Consider the following 13,737-nt stretch of genomic DNA (forward strand, 5'->3'; position numbering starts at 1 on the left):
TCCGACGAAACTGTGCACAGAAAAGATGTCAACAGCGCGCGAACAGCACAATAAACTCGTTCTTTCGTCCCGATTAACTGAGTCGCTAGCGCGCGCTAGCCTCTTGCTTGCAGGACGATTGTCGCCCCGAATCCCCAGCTGCATAAAGCGCGCACGCTGTTGTGGTGTGCGGAAAACACGATACACGGAGGCGACGGACGAAACACTCACGAAATAAAGCAACAAATAAATACGCTTGAAAATAAGGTTTCGTAAATTACACAAGTACGTAAGAATTTATCCTTTATCGAAGGTGAAGAGTATTGGCGGTACTAGAGGTTATATTAGTAAAAAATCGGAAGAAATAAAAATAAATCGGAAAATCGGAAGACGAGTTAAAAACCGGAAAGTTTCCGGGTAAATCGGAAGGGTTGGCAGGTATGATAGTGTATTTATGGGAACACTAAAGCCAGTGCGCAGCTGTCAGAAGATATAAAAAACTCTATCTGTCAAGTTGTCAAGAGCTCATGTTTTGTACGTAGCGCGAATCCAACAGCATAATCCCCGGCTGACAAATAAAGCACGTTTAAATACATTACATTTTCAAAATAATTACGATGCGGAATATATAATGTGTGTTATAAGCAAACTATACACAAATAGCGTAATTAAAAAAAAAAAAAAAAAAAAGTGTCGTTACCGTATCTTACAACCTCAGCATATTCTAACAGCCTGGAAAAGTATTTCGAGTTCAATTATGAGTCTTTTTGTACCATCTCCATTCTCCAGTCTGGCTTTCAAGTGGCTGTTAGTAAAAACAACCTGGTCATGGGTGGATCCAGGCCATCGCACAACAATATCCCTGTTTTGTGAGAACAAAATGTCGATTATCTTGAACGGTTCACGAGTTATTTGAGGTGGACATCTTAGCTGAATAACCCAGTATATCTAGGACATAGGTAAAATAATGTTTATACCTGCAATTCAGAGGATATTTCGAAATACTGTTTTAACTCTTTCTTTTTAATTTTTAAAAAGTGAGGTAATACATGTGAGAAGTGGGTGTTCAGTTTATTTAACATCTACTGTATTGCCCATAATTCTATCGTAAGATGTTCTAGATAGAATCATACGTGGAATTCGCTGGTTGGCTGGGTTCGTTCTCAACTACTATTCGTCGTTACGTCACGAAGTGAGGTGGGGATGGTCAACTGTTCAGGTGATTTGGTTCTGTATGTTTCGGGCAGGACTGGAGGTCAGAAGTAGGTACCCTTCATCGGAGCCAGAGCTTCTTTTAGTGACGCATCTGCTAGAGGTAAGATGGTTTAATGGAACTTTTACTGTAGTAGAGTAAAACCACTATTTCACTCAACTCCACCTACTGAATGTTTGAGACCATTTATTGAACAAATTTTCACAACGTAAATTACATACGGGATGATGATTAAAATAGCATCGCATGTCTCTAGAAATTTCATGTCAAGTAATAAAAATTGAAAACTTGTAAGAGTAGCCTACCGGTATCGGGCCTTCTAAGTTTCGTCTTCTCGTAATAGCTTATGCATTTTCTTATATTCACTTACGTTCAGTCCAGCGTATTCATTGCATGATACAACAAACCTATTTCCTGTCAATCTTTTCCTTTTTCTGAATAGTATCCACGTTCATCTGTTTGTGTGTAGAGTTCTATTAATTTAAAATATTCCTCGCTTTCGCATTCACTCTTATTAGGTACTCTTACTGACGTCTAAACTTTTAAGAATGTGACTTGTCAGATGACTTTACAATTCTCGTAACTTCGTACTGTAAATTTCCTTCTCTAGAAGGGGCCTTAATTTGTAAGATTTATATCTCACCAGTGGCCACTTCCTAAGCTATTGAAGATTTTTATCGCTTTACTTAATCGTGTTTGCATATCTCATATGGATGACTAACTCAAAAAAATTATCTGTATTGTACCTTTCAAATTATCGTACCGCTGTAGAAAAATTTGGTCTGTAGCATCGAGCGAAAATGTTTAGACCTCCATGTTAGGCAATGAGCAAAATTGTTTCATGATTTAATTTTTCATAACTCTCAGATGCACTAGTCTTTCTTCGGTGGAAGCTATATTTTGCTCTGGTCTGTGCCAGATATTAAAAAAATCACATCAAGAAATAGCAGCAGGCGAAGGTGAGAAGTTACCGTAATTTAAATACCGTCTTACATTTAATGTCTAGATGTAAGCAAACGAGCTTAGTAATACAAAACAGAACCGAACGGCGTCTGGCTTAATGGGGCACGGATGGCTCGTGGCAATGTTTACAGATCTAAATCTAGAGCATTTGAAGACTCTCCCATGGCGTTCCTATCAGTACCCTTATACCACAAAGAAACACCAGTCTGTGTAATTAGCTTCATCAAACATCGCTGTTGTTACCTAGACTTGCAGGACTCCCAGTCTGATGGCGAGCAGTCACTACTAGTTGCTTGGCATTCAAATTGAATGAATTTTTCGGACTGAGGATGCACTGATGTAATCAAATTCGTAACTCTGGAAGTACCAATAACATTGCTACCGGTACTAAACAATCCTCAAAATAATAGTTTCTTTTAAATACCTGTGAAGAATGGTTTCGACCTTGCTTACACTTGCTTCCAGTGAGGCAAGTTAATCGTTTAGGGTCCATTAGTTTATTAGGTGACAACGTGGCGGGTTCGATCCCGGCTCAGTCCACTGTCGTATCGATGGATTTACTGGGAGTGGGGAGTTGCGGGTACGCCTGATATTTCGGTTGTTATAAGAGTGTCAGCTGGAAGTAAGTTAATTCCTAATACTTGGAAGCACTGAATGTCTTTGTTTCGAATCTTTGCCCTAGGTACTTAAATACTGTATCATTCTGGAAGTTAAACCCTGCCTGGTTAAGTAGGGTAACGAATTGAAAGTAAAATGTGGATTAAAGCGGTACCGGCGAATGCGTGATGTGACTACAGGGAAGCAGATTTCCAAATATATACCCATATTATAGTCATTATTAAATGGTTGTATATTAGTTATCTGCTACCGTGGGTAGAATTCCTGAAGTAGTGTCCTCTAGGCATCCTGCGTACCAATTTCGTCATTCAGATTGTGCTACTAATTAGCATCAAAAGCGGAATTCTTCTGGGAGTTTTCATTTTATCGAGTGACAGATATTAAACATTCCAACAATGGCATGGAGTGGGACGATTTTTTGACAGTCCTTCAAAAATAAGCTACCTGTGCCGTGATCGAATGCGCGAACTTGGCCCATTCCATTAGTCATTCCACCACTGATCCTCCGAAGTAATTTGTTAAAATGGAAGACTCCCTCATATGCAACAAATCAGTATCTTCGTAGAGTAGCGGCGATTAGGGAGGGCGAGGGGGACAGTCGCCCGTCTTTTAAGCTAATTCTTTCCTTTAAGTTCTTTAATTATTGAGAAAAGTACTTAGCGAAAATACGCACAAAATGTCGTTCGTCGCAGTTAACATTTGTATAGTGCTACAGCGAGAAGTAAGACACATGGAGCAATGTGTAGAATGTTCTGCAGGAGCATATTTTTGCCAAGGTCGCGCGTATTCGTCAGTCTGGCAGTCTGTCAACGTGTCCGTTCAGTTCTCTGTAGTGTCCGTTAGTGTGTAGTCAAATACCGGTACTAAACGACTTTTTAATTGTATAATCACGCCATACTTCCGTTTCATTAGGCTATAATACATGCATAATTGTTCCTTTGGTGAAAGTTTAATTGCATATTATGATTATTACCGCACTTACGTTCTTAGATTGTAACCTCTCTCTCGGAGAACATAAACTTGCAATTTTCAGCTATATTTTTATAATTTTGATGACTGCTCTACCCCCCACCCCCCCTGCCCCCGCTATATCCTTTGGATTCGGGTACTTGTTGGTAAACTTTTGTTCACCTCTACTTCTAATTCCTAATCGCCGCTACAGTCTTCGTAGACTGGTGTAGATAATATCTACGTATTATGTTCTTGAATCTTCGTAAAAAGTATTACCGGTACTTCGCCTTTCTGTTAGGCCAGCTGCAGAAGATGAGATTGTGACGCGCGACACATTTTGCGCTACACCCTAATTCAACCGTCAACCATGCGCGACTCATGCAACAGTCGGTCAACAATATCTATACTGTCTTTGTCACACGTGGAGAGCAGTCGTAGCTACCTACCGACGGATCGGACTGAAATTGACATGGACAAATCTGTTTTTGAAATACAAAACTCATTACGGTGTCTTGACGAGTCAACCTTTCTTTCAGAATGACGTACAGTTCATCAAATGTGATAGCCATCCTACAATAATTAAAGAATTCCATTGCATCTGCTCTGAGACGAGATTATATTGTATGGAATACTCTCTATTTGGTCTTATATAACAGGATGAATCCAGAACCTCCTTCCTTCCCTTTTTCTGCAAAAGGCACAAATACGCTATCATAGCTACTTCTTCCACTTCCTCAATTGCGAAAGACCGTGTCGCTATTAGAAGTCGCTGTCAAGTCGCTATACACTGAAGTGGCGTGACACAGCTTTCTCGTGTTCGTTTGCGCGAAGTTTCAAAATGTCTTCACTAGTGAACCAGCTGCTCAGTTTATTCTTTCATCCCAGATCCAGAGAAATGTTAGAGTTTTTAAAAGCGGGCAGTCTCTCTGACGGTACCGGTAGAGCGCTGGCCTTATAAACTTGGGTTCAAGATTCGATCGCGGATCAGTCTAGTGGTATTTTCAACTACCCCAGCCTCGATTCGGTAGATTTACTGGTACTTAAGGCGACACTCCGGAGATAAAAATATATATTTTACCTAATGCATGGATTTTCATGAAACTTTGCGGGAATGTCGCCTACATAATAGTAGACATCACGAACATTTCTTTCAAATACAATCGTTTTTCCAAAATAGTTTTTTGAATTTTTTAATTCCCTTTTTTCATGAAATTCAATGAACATGTTACTCTAAGTTCCTAATTAGGTAGCTAATACTTCTTGTATAAGCACTACCTACGTATAGATTTTTCTGTACACAACTTATATGAGGAGATATATCGTACTAAAGTTTGTGTAATTTTTACGTTCTAAAATTTTGGGCTTAAAAATCCCTACTACTTGAAATAATTCTCCAGTCAAAAATGGTTTCAGCTGTGATACATATACCATACAGATTTTGTTACATTTGGAAGAATATTATGGGAGAAAAATAGGAATTAAATGTAAAAATAAAATTGGCAAATAAAGCATTATTACAGTGATAAATAGTTTGAATTCAGTGGAATAACTTAGTGACAAGAAAATTCAATCCTTTCAATTTGTCATCAAAAAAATTTCACCAAAATATCGATTATCTCCGGAGTGTCTCCTTAAGAGATCTGTGGGACGAAGTTTCCGCAGCTCAGCGTCTCCGAAAACCATAAAACATAGCGGGAATAAATCCTATAAAATTGAAGTTATAAGCCTTAACCTTTTTATTTTGAACTCGCGAATGAATTAGAAATATTCAGAACTAGATCACTATCCTTACAGGGAAGATTTCAAGACATTAGTTTCCTCAGTTTGGAAGTTCTAACATAGTAACTACTATAATATAGTTTGTGTGCATGCAAGTTCTATATTTTATTTCCATAAAATTTGTAGCTCATATCCCTAGGATTTATTAAACATTGAGTTGTTTGCCTGAAGTGCTAGAACAGTGGATGTTTTACTTATATCCACTGGCTGCTATTCTTGCTCTTGTAAATATGGTTGAACACTCCTTTTTTCATTCTGCTCTTATCCATTCTTATTGACCAAAACATGTAATTCTCCTTTTCCTAAATGTATCAAACATCCTTTCATTTTTTTCACCCCTGTAAAGATCTCCATTCCTCCTATGTCTACACTCTTCCTCCGTAGAATAACACCCACGGTATCCCTTGCCTATCGTAAGAGGCAGCTAAAAGGAACCCTACGGGATCTCATCTCGGGAGTGTGGGTTGGTGACAACAGGACCCTTAACTGAGTCCTGGCATTAGTTCCACTTGTGCCAGGCTCCTCAATTTCATCCATCCTATTTGACCTCCCTTGGTCAACTATTATTTTCCAGTCTCGACAGTATTAGCTTTGGAAGCCTAGGGAGTCTCATTTTCACGCCCTTAGTGCCCCTTGTCTTTGTTTGGCTGATACCACAATTTTTCGACCTGTTGGATGCCTTCCATTTTTCTGATTGTTATATACAGGATGGTTGCCTAGTTGTACTTCTTAAAACATAAATCACCACCACCTTCATGTTTTCAATGGTTCCCAGATTTTCATCAATATTTTCCTTTCCTTTTTCTATCTTCTGTTTCACCGGTTTACATAGTACATGCCTTCTGTGACTCTTTGGTTTGATTCCTGTGTTGTAGTGTTTCGATTTGTTTTCCTTGAGAGATTCTTCTCGTAGGTATATGTACTCAATTGGTTTGCTACTTTCGGTTTTCTTGCTCTGATCTGCTTCCATCCTTAGAGTTCATTGACGTAAATTATTTCAGCCAGGCATTTAAATTTATTAACCTTGTTGATTTTTCCGTACCCTGCTGTGGGTGAATCCCTAATATTAGTCATGAATTTAGTCTCCTCGAAAGATATCTGAAGTCAAATTTTTTCTACTACTCCTTTCAGAAGATTGATTTCTTTTGACACAGTCTCTGTACTTCAGTAAAGGATTGCTATTTCATCAGCGAAGGCAAAAAGTTTCCAAAATCCTTTTGTGCTTTGAACCAAATCTTATCTCATGATAGAATCCCATTTTAAAAAATTCTTCCCGTACTCTTACACCTTTACTAAGCTGCTATTGAAAAGAATCGGAGAAAGGTTATCTCCCTGCCTGACACCGGTTTTAAATTCATAGTCTTCGAACTCCATTGTCGGCAGCTCTGGAGATGATTTTTCGTGGTTTCCCCATTTTTCACGCCAGGCAAATGCTGGTGACGTCTTAAGGCCACGCTAACTTTCTTCCCACTCCTAGCCCTTCCCTATACCATTGTCGCCATAAGACCTATGTGTCTGTGCGACGTAAAGCAGATTGTAAAAATAATAATAATAATAATAATAATAATCTGAGATTACTCCCATAAATTTTACCCTAGACTTTGTTTCATTGATATTTACTTATTTTTAAAAAAATGTTTTTACAAGGAGTTTCATACGGGCTCCATCCGTAATTTATCAAGATGTCCATGTATGACCGCGCGGATGTACTTGCATAATTTCAAGCTAATGAAATGATACACATGAACTGTTATGGTAACAGTTTAAAATATTTCAAAATGCATGAAAAATAGAAAATGACTTACATTTATGTCTTTCTGCAGATTGGTAACTTCCTGAACATATTGCAAATTACTGATATCGCATCGTTAATTTTGTAAAACTGCGAAATCATTAATCCGGTGCTGCAGGGTAAACAATATTGACACTATTAGTGTAAATTTATAAATTCCGCTGAGTTCCAATCTTAGAGCAAGCTACATGAAATTGACCATGAGAGAAATGTGGAGTTTCCAGATTAAGCCCTGCTCATTTCAGCGATTGGACTAGTGCCTTGTACAGTCATCGCGAAAACTTCATTATGATGATGTAATACAATCTCATAAATCAGCAACAGTTTCTACTAACAAGCACGGCTGAAAGCAATGGGAAAATACAGCCGTAACTTAACTCCCGGGGATATGACGTTCAGGTGAAAGATTCAGAGCAGACCAGACCAGACAATCTAATTTCTGCATTCTAGGACCAAAATGAAATCTCCACGGCTTGGAATAGTCAAGGAAATGGGTAATAAAGATATTGTCTTTATTAGTGTTGAAGTTAGGGCTCAAGGCCCTACCTTACACTAAACCACATTAAAAAAATATATAACGGAAATGTATTTTTTTAATACAGCAAATCGTCTTTTTAAATTATGTAATATGGGGGCCCATATTTTGTCCTCTTTGCAGATTGACTTGTAGAAATTGAGGAATATTATGGACTAGCCTAGAAATTGGTAGGTACCGGTATATATTACTGAATATATTCTCAACTTACGGGCAAGTTACAATTAGACTGTTATAATGTTATGTAGTTAATATTTGACATAAACACTGCAAAAACTAAACTTAAAAAATGTGCTTGTAATTTCGTCCCCCCATCAAATTTATGAAAAGCACAATTTATTTTTAATATTTTAGTTTCTAACCTTACCAAACACTTTCCCTATGATTAATTACTTGAAGCCCATTTATGAAAAATGTCTTCGTAATCTTTTTAACATAGTCTTTCAGCGTTACTTGTAGAATGTTAAAAGCTTTACTTGCATGTTGGTAACCCATTATCTTGTGCCTCGCTGTGTTAATAGCCTTTTTCACAGCCTCCTTATCCCACTGCTTGTGGTTTCCCATCAGAAAATAATAATAATCATCTTCCTTCCAAGTATTGGGCCATGTGACCCGTTACGGTCTTGCGTTTTACTTTTTGCAAGACTTGAAAGCAATCAAATGTCCTTCCGACGGGTTGCTAGCCTGAAGGAAGCAGAAAATAATAATAATAAACTTCATAAATAACAAAATTACGGGGGACATTTACAACCATCCCCTGATTTATTATAATGGCTGCTACAGGAACTCACGCCAACCACCTCACTGTAGCGATTACATGCCAGGAACTACACCTCACGACTGAAATACAGTCCAGTATTTCACACACATAAGTGCTCACTCCAGGAGTAACAGGCTCTTAATTTGAATGCTGCACTGACTCTGCTCAGGATGAAAAATGAATCCTTGTGCACGGAAACTAAACATGGTACACAAACTCTCGCAACAAGACAATGGGATGAGGCTCTGGGTGTGCATGTGGCTAAACATTAGGTACCAACCGTGCAAACTGGAAATCCTTGGGGGGACAAAATTAGGTGTGGGGACACTCCCTACCTTAGTAGTGCCAATAGAAAATATTAAGATGGTAATAATGGAATAAGCAACATGACAATATAAATGAAGATAATTATAAAACAATAGTAATATTAAAAGAATAAAACACAGTAAAAACTTTAGCTCATACCCATCTCATAACGTCTGTATTTAAAAGGATCTTATTTGAGCAATCATTCTAGACTACATTTGATGCAGTTTCCATGCCATCCTATCCTATGCTAAATTTTTCATTTCTATGTAACCTCTACATCCGATATCTACTCTATCTCTACCGTTCTTACCGCCTACACTTCCCTCAAAAACCAAATCCTGGGTGTCATAAGACTTGTCCTATCATTCTGTCTCTTCTAGTCTATTTACCCAAACCTTTCTCTCCTCACGAATTTGATTCAGTATCTCATCATTTTCATGATTCGATCTATCCATCTCACCTTCAGCATGCTTCTGTAATGCCACATTTCAACAGCTTCTGTCCTCCTTATTACTGAGCTAGTTATCGTCCATGTTTCACTTCCATTCAATGCCACAATGCTCCATACAAAAGTCTTCAAAAATATCCTGATTCCTATATCAATATAAGTGAGCAAATTTAAGAAAGGCCTTCCCAGCTTGCTAGTTTAAATGTTATATTCTTACTTTTACTGTCATTAGTTATTTTACTACCAAACTAACAGAATTCATCCACTTCCTTTGACTTCATTTCCTAATGTAGTAATTCCTGCATCACTTCACTTTGACTGCACTCTGTTACTTTTGTTTTCAACTGATTTCTTTTCATCTTGTACTCCTTACTCAAGACTCTATCCATGCCATTCAGAAATTTCTCGATCTTCTTCAGTCTCTTCACAAAATAACAATATCATTGGCAAATCTGACCGTTTATTTCCTCTCCTTGGATTGTGATTCTTTCCAAATTTCTTTGCTTCCTTTTACTGCCTGTTTCATATGAACATTGAAAATGAGTTGGGAACAAATTGCAGCATTGTCTCGCTCCTTTATGGAATGCTGCTTTTTCAAAGCCCTAAGATTCCTATCACTGCAGACTGATTTGTACACACATTGTAGATAATACTTCATTCTTTCTATCTGATCCCGATCACCTTCAGAATCTCAACTAGTTTGTTCCAATCAACATTATCGATCTAGATCTACGAATGCCATATAGGGTCTATGTGGACTTCTCCTTCTTAATTCAATCTGACGTAAAGTTAAGATTGCTTCACGTGTTCTTACATTTCTTCTGAAGCCAAACTGATCTTCTCCCAACTCAGTTTAAACTTGTCTTTCTGTTCTTCTGTAGATAATACGTGTTAAAATTTTGCAGGTGTGATATACTAAAGTATATGCCTTACATGGTTCATAACAAGTATCATATAGAATTATACCTTCAAGTACACCGTTTTGCTTGAGGTTGTGGAAAATAAACCAAACTATTGTGACAACACAAATTAAAATATTCACTTACCACATCCTCTTCAAATGGGGATAGAAGACAATCACCGCAATGTGACTGCGGAGAAGAGAAGCAGACAGTGAATCTCGTTGCATTTGTGTGTCCTTTGCATGCTCAAGGACGCTTGGAACTTTATTAACTTGAGATGGTGGCTGTACATATTGTATTCATCACATGCTAAATAATAAAACCACACCCGCAAGGAAACATCGTGCTTGGAAGTGCGTACAGATTAAATTTAATAACTGTACACTGAATAATTCGATATAAGTTTCATAATAAAGGTTTTCTTGAAATTTAGAGTATCCTGAGGTGGATTTCTTTGTGTTTTGCTTATTAGAACCAATATGCAACAACTAGCATCCTCGTGATAACTTGATTTTACAGAGCTATATATCAGACCAACAAGGAAAGGTCTGCATACATTTTTCACTTTCACATATTATTAAAATAAATGACTATTTTACACAAATAAAGGACATTATGAAACGAATAACATGTTTCTAGTAATCCTGAGATGGAGACCTTTCTTAAGATGTATAACACACAGGCTTTTGAATTTGTTATCTCATACTATTGTTACATGTTCAAATTATATATAGATTTGTTATGCATTTTATTGTGAGCACTGTTAGCACATTTGTGACGCAGCAGTAAATTCTCAATTTGCAATTGTTGGGAAAACTCTTCATAAAATGAAGACTTCATCTTAATTCCAAAGCCCCTGTAACTCACTCACTTCATAAAATTTAACTGCGCTCTCTCTAGCGAGACATTTAAATATTGTTGGAATCGAATCCAGATCTCGGCACCATATTCCAGCCATGACCTAATGTAGGAATATATGAAGTTTTAATGGTTCAAACAGAAACTAAATCCCTAAGATTTCTCTTAAGAAAACTCAAATCCTAAGATTTTAAAATATACTCGACAGGTGGTTTTTTAAGAGTGAAGCAAATTACATTGCACTTCAAAATATTATTATTATTAACCAATAAATATGGAGAACTACACTTCCCATATCATACCCACAGTATCCCCTGCCTGTCGTGAGAGGTGAGTAAAGGGGGCCCCAAGGGCTGTTAACTTGGGAGCGTGGGTTGGTGACCACGGGGCCCTCAAATGAGTCCTGGCATTGCTTCCACTTACATGTGCCAGGCTCCTCAGTTTCATCTATCCTATCAGACTTCCCTTAGTCAACTCTTGGTTCTTTCCCAACACTGACTGTATTAGAGCACCTGAGGCCTAGGGAGTCTCATTTTTCTGCCCTTCGTGGCCCTTGCCTTTCTTTGGCGGATACCTTCATTTTTGAAGTGTCTAATCCCTTCCTCTTTTCCTCTCTCTGATCAGCATTATATAGAGGATAGTTGCCTAGCTGTACTTCCTCTTAAAACTATAACAACCACCACCACCTGTCATCATTAATAAATGTACATGTTTCTGTAATTAAAAAACAATTTAATTCAGCAAAATATATTTACTACAGTAAACTTCTGAAACTTAGCTATATATTGGTATTCTTTTTCTATTCAAGTTAACTGGAATACACATCACCTTCGGGAATACTTGCGGATGACATTTCTTCCTCGCCCGTTCATTTGTTGCTCCATAGTTATTGAAAAGAAATATATTTTCTCAAATTATTGCCATTTATGACAATATGATGTAATTCACATGAAGCTGTATTGTCAGCTCACATCAAAACTTAACAAAACAACCAAATTTCTGACTGGTTACGAAGGGTCATACACTGAGAATTGTACAGGTGTGGAAATGATCGACCAGATGAACTCGATGGTTCTTTAGGGTCAAAAGTTCTTATTTATGCGGGGGAGGCCCCAGCCTCGCCATCCTTCCCTGGTGATCATCCGTTAACATCTGTCGCCTCCGTTTTTAAAAATCTTATTAGTCCTTCATCTAAAGTATTTTTATTTGTGCTGGGGAGGCCCAACCTGTCTCCCCTCCGGGGAAGGCCCCAACTCCGCCTCCCCTCCGTGGTGATCATCCAGTAACATCAATCGCCTCAGTTTTAAAAATTCTTATCAGCATTCTCAACTCAATTATGGCTCTGTTTCTTTTCAAGTCTCTGCAATATATACAGTATTGGCATCGTAGTCTGTGATCGAAGACACTGTTGAATGCTAAGTTTCTTGTCTTGTATAAGATCTCTACTAAATGGCAACATCACATTCATAAGTATATGTATTGAAAACCAATGGAACAGACACCTTGAAGCATTTGGTCGGCGACTCAGCCTTACGAAGATAAAATACTTAGTGTGGTTCCCAAACGGACGGCTTCTTCAAGGACAATATCACCCCGCTGTTGCAAGTAAGCTGTTGGCGAAAGATTTTTAGACGTCCTTAAACGCTTATTTGAAGTGCTTCGAGAACTCGCTATCCTGTACGTCCAGATCAGTGTACTTGAAATCAAAGGTCATATGCCCAGTACAACAGTATCGATCAGAATGTTGGCCTACAACAAAACAGAATTAACAGGTGCTCACATAATAAAAATAGGAATGGTAAGTTCATCTGTGAGTTACTTGGTAGAAGACATCCAGGACACCGCCAGCGTCGTCCCTGGCGAAGCTGTGAAGACAAGGGCAAGATTTGAGAGCAGAGACAGTCCATTCTCCAGTCCTTGGTTTGATGTACACTATACAGCCAGTCACTATGCTTTCTATATACAATTAGTACAACAATTTAATTTATATTAGTAAATGTAAGTTACCTGAAGATATATCATGGAAGCTTACAATTTACAGTATTTCATAGCTGTGATGATTAATCTGCTCTTACTAAAGATTTAGCAGTAATTGCACTAAAGACTTCAGAAACACTCCAAAGACATAAGTGCATTCAACCACAAAGATAGCCGAGCACATTAATTCACACTTAACGATAGAATTGGGAATGAGCAATGTTCAGATTCTGGTCTCAAGGCTTACATCTGACACCAGCCTGTCTTTGTTTCCCCCATTGACTCCAGCAAGATACTACATTAATAAATCCAACGTCCATTCACTTGCCTTAGACCAACTGCAGTTATGAGAACGACCACAGACAATAAGAGGATATGAAGCAGTGTCTATACACACAATGATGCATGCCTCCATAAAATAGCTAGTAACAGATATTAATTAAAAAGAACAGCACAGTTTCACAAGCACTGAATGATATATCTTCAGGATTGGTCTGTTACTGATTCATTCTGGAAAATGAAGCATTGATTATTCCAATGTGCAGCGTTCTGCAAAATTTCACTGAGAGCCGCAAGTAACGGCCTGTCAGATTTCCAATGCGAGGTATTGCTTCTTACCATAAGATTTTGTTGCTATACATAGACTGCTGCTG

General features: G+C 38.0%; 1 long non-coding RNA gene across 1 annotated transcript in view; it reads left to right on the top strand.

Annotated features, from left to right (window-relative positions):
- The first annotated feature begins 1,187 nt into the window (after nt 1-1,187).
- Nucleotides 1,188-13,737, top strand: part of LOC137501205 (uncharacterized) — a 31,550-nt gene continuing 19,000 nt past the window's right edge. Inside the window, exon 1 of the long non-coding RNA XR_011018407.1 lies at nt 1,188-1,294. This is a non-coding gene — a long non-coding RNA (uncharacterized lncRNA). The remainder of the gene's footprint in view (nt 1,295-13,737) is intronic.

Source organism: Anabrus simplex, chromosome 6 (assembly GCF_040414725.1).
Source record: "Anabrus simplex isolate iqAnaSimp1 chromosome 6, ASM4041472v1, whole genome shotgun sequence".
In the NCBI taxonomy this organism is placed as follows: domain Eukaryota; kingdom Metazoa; phylum Arthropoda; class Insecta; order Orthoptera; family Tettigoniidae; genus Anabrus; species Anabrus simplex.